At 41.3% G+C, this 5922-nt stretch overlaps 1 long non-coding RNA gene across 1 annotated transcript; it reads left to right on the top strand.

The window, feature by feature from the left end:
- Window positions 1-1151: 1151 nt before the first annotated feature.
- Window positions 1152-5464, top strand: LOC142827673 (uncharacterized). Its single transcript, XR_012902382.2, has 3 exons — window positions 1152-1293; window positions 3062-3169; window positions 5070-5464. It is a non-coding gene; the product is annotated as an uncharacterized LOC142827673 (long non-coding RNA).
- The last annotated feature ends 458 nt before the right edge of the window (window positions 5465-5922 follow it).

Here is a 5922-nt window from a genome sequence, read left to right as displayed (position 1 = left end):
TTTTTAAATGTTTTTTGTGTTAAAGACTCTTAGCAGATAAAAAACTACCTGGCGTGACATTAATATTAACGGGAGCTACAGAAATATAAATGGGAGCATGAAGGTCTGAGGGTGCAATAAGGCACAAGTAGTGTCTGTTTACTACCATGACTTCAGCTGTCATTTGTTTAAAATACTAACCGAGGAGACTGACTAGTTATCCTGGAACTGTGGGATATTAATTCTTTTGTGGTTCTGTTTTTAATCCTGAGGCCTTACTCACATTGTCTCCATTCTTCAAATATCCTGTTGCATTTGAAATTCTTATTCACAGCTCGACACATCGGCACTATGTGGCAGACCCCTTAGCTAGTGCAAATTGTCATTGCTCTATTGAAGTCAGTGAAGTTATAACAACTTAGATCAGCTGAGAATCGGTCCTTGTCTTTTTGTCCATAGACAGGTGGTAGCAGAGCAAGCTGGCCCAGCATTGCCATTACATCTCAATCTTTATCGAAAGTGATTACGTCTAGGACACAGTTGCAAGAGGTATTTGCTCTCCATGGTTAATTCGGTCCCTGGTGCCTCTGCTGGAACAGACAAGGGACAAATGGCAATTTTCTCATGTTGTCACCTGGACACTACAAAAATGGAGTAAGGAGCACCAATTCTCTTTACCTAGGCCATCTATCAGTCATCAGAAAACCTTCAGCTGTTACTGGCCTAGCCTGGACTCAAATGTAGTACTAATTTGGGCTATGTCCAAACTGCAGAGCTTTTCTGGGACACTGAGGTATCCCAGAAAAGCTCTGCCACGTCCAAGGAACACGTCCGCTTTTTTGGAACAGCAGACGTGTTCCTTCAGCATCCCTGAATTCCTCTCAGTGAGCAGAATAAAGGATGTTCTGAAAGAGGGCCTTTTTCCCGAAATTTGGCCCCGTGTATACGGGCCAAATTTAGGAAAAGCCTCTTTCAGAAAAAAAGCGGAAAAATATACGATATAGCCTAGGCCTGGAGAGGAAAAGTTTGGAACCACATGACTAAGGACATGAGTCATCCAGACCCCTACAAATATTTTGTTTAAAAAATATCATCAAAATTACATTGATATTTTAACTTAAGGTTTTTGCCTGTTCATGTTCTTCATTCTTATTTTCTCCCCTTTTAGAAAATATACGTTCTATCATTACTATGATAATTTATTATCACTAGTGGGAAATCAACTTGTGCTGCAATTGAAGAAATTCATGTGAAAACTAAAAGCAAAAGAGAAGGTTCCTGTCCTATGGTGATATTCACTGGAACTGATAAGTGGTAAGTACCTGGTCAGAGACATCCTCCGTAAACCTTGAGGAATGACAGTAAACAGTGGCAGCTCTTTTATATTATTTTCACTTCGGCCTGCCACCAAAGCAGAATCAGCTGGGTCAAGTACATATGGACTTGGTTAGTTGCGCTAACTCCACCTTTGTTTCCATAAAAAATTCTCTTGGGTCTGCTTGCTCATGTAGCGACTTAAGAATTTTATTATTTACTGCAAGACTTTCGAAATTGAAGAAAGGTAGTAATATCAGTAATTCCTGTACCAATCCCTGTGGCAGAAAGGAACAATACTAACATATGTGCGACCCTACTTGAATTGAGGGATGATTGTAAAAAACTCACTGCTGAATTGTGAACCAGCCATGGAAAATTGCAAAAAAGTAAGCATGGACCGTATTATTTGCAATACTTTTCCATGATTTTCTGCTATCTGCTGCCTGGGACTAAGAGTGAGGGCTCCTGCTATCAAAACTGCAGAAGATGCCTGAAATATTGCAAGTTAAGTAGGGCTTTAAAAATATACCAGTGTGTCTGCACTCCTCATTCCTGGCAGTCCCAACTAGCATATATCTCATAATCTAAGGCAGGGCTACTCAACATTTGGCCTGTGGGCCGCGTGTGGCCCACAGCTCATTTGTTTGCAGCCCACATGATGCAGTTTCGGTTAACGTGGGGCTCACCACACGGCCCACAGGTGGGATCCTTTGAACATGGCCTCCACTGGGAACATGCTCCATAATAGTGAGGTGTCTCCCAGGCAGGGTGAGCATTGAAAGACACAAGCGGACGGGCTGGCTGGAACAGATGGCTACAGGGTGTCAGCATTTTAGCCCCCAGAGAGGAGGTGCCAGGAGCACCGGGGCATTATGGGAAGTGCTTTGTATTCCTGCCCATCAGTGTGAAGGAAGCTATTTGCATATGTTGGCATATATTTGCATGTCTATGCAACCACACTTAAGTTGAAGCCCTTGGCATGTGCTGTGAGTATCATTGTGGCCATTGGGGCTTCCGAAGTTGAGTAGCCCTGATCAGGGGCGGATATAGGGCAGGGTGAACGGGGCGGCCGCCCCAGGCCCCGCGCTTAAAAAAGCTCCGCGCATGCGCCGTGGCGCCACCGCGCATGTGCATGGCATCACGGCGCATGCGCCGTGGCAAAGGGGGGGCCCCGCGGAGTTATGCTGCCCAGGGCCCCGCAAAACAGTCATCTGCCCCTGGCCCTGATCTAAGTTGAAGTGCTAATGTCCCATCACAAGCCTGAGCAATACTTGAACTGCAGATCTCCAGGGAAAACTGAAGTTGGTGCAGTTGATGATTCAAGGAGTGGCAGTCTTCCATCTACGTGATCCTTAATCCATGTCCTCATTGTGAAAATTATGGCTACATCCTGAACAAACTTCATTAAATTCAACATTTTAAGAGTTCGTTATATTAAAAATGCAAATATTTCTATTTTGTAGGCTTGCATGGAACTTCTTTAGGAGGACAACAGGTTTAATGCATTATCTGGAAAGTGTTGTGGGCTTCCAAAGACTATGATGCTTAATGTAACCAACATGAATTACCTTTTGGGACTAGACATGCAAAGTGGAATTCCTGGGAAATTCTTGGGAGGAAGAGATTGCAAACTCCTGCCTGCAGACTCAGCCTTTGAAGTTGCACCCCGATAAGGGGAACTTTTATCTGCTGATCTCTTTCCACATGAGGACAGTTCAAAAATGAAATATATAAGGATATAATTGATTCACTTTTGATTTTACAGGTTCTGAGCTGACTCTGTGATGAACTTGTGATCACAAGGAAACCCATATATGTGGTTTAAAGGATTATTCACCAGTCCAAGTCCTTGTTGGAATTGGGGAGATCTCTGGTAAGCATATTAGCATATGTATAGGTTCTTTTATTGTTTTCAATATTTTCTCTGTAATCTTTTTACCACAGAGATCACAATCAATATCAGGGCCTAATTGTGCAAGATGCTGTGCAGACACATAGTGAGCCATAAACCCAAGAAACTGGCCAGTTTGTGGGCCAGATCCCATATTACGCTTCTACCATAGTAGATATGTGATTCTGTATCATGTCTTAATTCTAGTTTGGGTAGGTATGTTTTACCTGTTCACATCCTACAGTAGTTTCAGCTGGATGTAGTAACCTTCACTTACAGCTCTTGTTGGTGCTGTACAGCTGTTAAACAGTGCTCAAGTACCCTGTGACACCTATTGTATAAATACTGAACATAGGTAGATTTTATTAAACAACTGCTGCCTTCCACCCAGAACTCAGTACAACCCAGATAGATAGCAGTTTATTTACATTTAGAATCCCAATTTTACTCCCTTTGAAGTGCATGACAAAGTTATTAAAGAAGAGCTTTGTGCTCTTTGCAGATGAAAGGTGGGGGGTTTTGTGCAATATAAAATAACAGTATTCTGTGACTGCTTCAGGTTCTAACTCTTGCAAGTGTAAGTCTTCTATTCTTCAATTTCTAATGAGCAAGCTGTTGCACTCTAGAAGGAATCTAGCAACAATTGTGAACGATAATATATGTTTCTACATGTCAACATGACCTGTAAAGAGGTATTGTTGACTTGGCTACAAAAAAATGTAAGCAGCGGTGGTTAGTTAAACAAACTTTACTGAGACAGCAGCAAAAATTAGATCTAATGGGAGCCAGTTTGGAGTGAGTCCAAGACCAGATCTAAACCTTAAACTTAAGCTAACCTACTGTGTCACTGAGTGGCCCCCCAAAAAATCATACCCCTGAGAGATATAATTAAATCAACTTAAGCCTCTGTATGGATACAGCTAGGTCAATGGAAGAATTATCAGTTGACCTGGGGGAACAATGAAAAACCTACAGGACTGGAATAACCTCTTCCAGCATTGTAGCTATTATCTACATTACAACAGTGAGGCTGTAGCATTTTCAAGTGTAAATATACTGTAAAGGAATCCTAAAGTAAAGTAAAGGCCAAGCTAAAATAACTTGAATCTTTTGGTTCTCTGTGTATTGTACATTTTATACCAACTTAACTTCTCTATCTAGACTACAAAATTTGACTGTTTAACTATGATTATGAAAAATCAAGTTAGATGACAATGATTATACAAATAGGTAGCATGATGCTGAGTGTGACTTTCCTGGCCTGTCACTGTTCCCCCAAACCCATGGCTCATCAGGCTGACACAAAGAATTGACAATAGCCAGCAAGACATCCAACTGATTTTGACTGCCTGCCCTAAATTTTATATATATGCCCTCTAAGTTTGGCCCACAGCATCCTGTGTTCAGATGTTAATATTGCCATATATGGAATTTAAAACAATTGCTAATATTGTGGTATGGCTCCTCCATAGGAAAGGCACTTGTGGTGGTCGATTTCATAGGCTAATGTTTTCTAAATAAGTTTGTCTTCCTCAAAAAAGTAATCCCCAATCTCTGTAATGTTTGAACAAATAAAGATAAAGTCCATAGCTACATACCTGTGCTGGAGTGAAAGGCAATTGTCAATTTTGGAGACCAAGTTGTGACAGGGGAAAAAGAAATGTGTGTGAAAGCACAAATAAGCATGTGTGCACAAGCAAATCAGGTAATTACCTAAGATAAATCAGACCTATGTAACATTTCTGTGCTAGAAAACAAGGTCAGTTTAACAATGTCAAGCAGGGATGTGAAACATCCACATCTCAGTGAGCTGTAGTTTAGGCCACTTCAATCCCCATGTTGACAGCACTAGATCAACAGAAAAATTCTTCCATCAACCTAGGTACTGACTCAGGGAGGTGGATTTCCTACATCAACCGGTTGTGTCCATGCTGAAGCGCTGTAGCAGCGGAGCTGTGCTGTAGAAGTGTTGTAATTGTGGACTCTTCCTCACCTCAATGGGAGATGGACAGCATCTAGCTGGGGCATGTGGCTTTGGATGTTGTTTTATGATAGATTGTCAGTATCCATAAGGCAGGGAAGACAGGAGACAAAGGGTAAATAAAAATCTAAAGTAAACAGGTGTGTAAATTATTCATGAAAAAACTATGATTATTTCAACAAAACTTGATTCAAAAATCTTTTGTATCTCTGTAAAGACTTATCTAAACACAGAAATTACAGTAATTTGTTTAACTACTGGAATAGTGTTGCACCTCTGTAGTTAAACCAATGCAACTCTGTGTTTGAGTTGACACTGTTATGTTGGTTCAGTTTGCCTTGGTTAAAATGGCCCATCTTAGGCTACATCTATACTGCAGCGCTATTTCTGGATACTGGAGGTATCCTGAAATAGTTATCCCGTGTCTTCACAGCAAGCCCGTTATTTCAAAATATAATGGGCTCGCTATTCCAACGTCCCTGTAAACCTCATTCCATGAGGAGTAAGGGATGTTTTGGAATAGCGGGTTATTTTGAAATTACCTCAAAATACGTTACGCAATTTGCATAGCTCAAATTGCATATCTTTTTTCAAGCTACGGGTGCAATGTAGATGCACCCTTAAAGAACTATAGAATTTGGTAAGCGCTATGGGTGCAGTCAGTTAGTCTGAGCCTCTTTTCTTCCTGAGCCCTAAGTTCAAATCCTGACAAGTAGCAATGGCTGAATGGACTTCTAGTCCCCATCTGTGCACA

This window comes from Pelodiscus sinensis, chromosome 3 (genome assembly GCF_052426305.1).
Source record: "Pelodiscus sinensis isolate ZL-2025 chromosome 3, ASM5242630v1, whole genome shotgun sequence".
NCBI classification, from domain to species: Eukaryota; Metazoa; Chordata; order Testudines; family Trionychidae; genus Pelodiscus; species Pelodiscus sinensis.
Note: the sequence above shows the minus strand (reverse complement) of the source record. Positions and strands in the feature narration are given on the sequence as shown.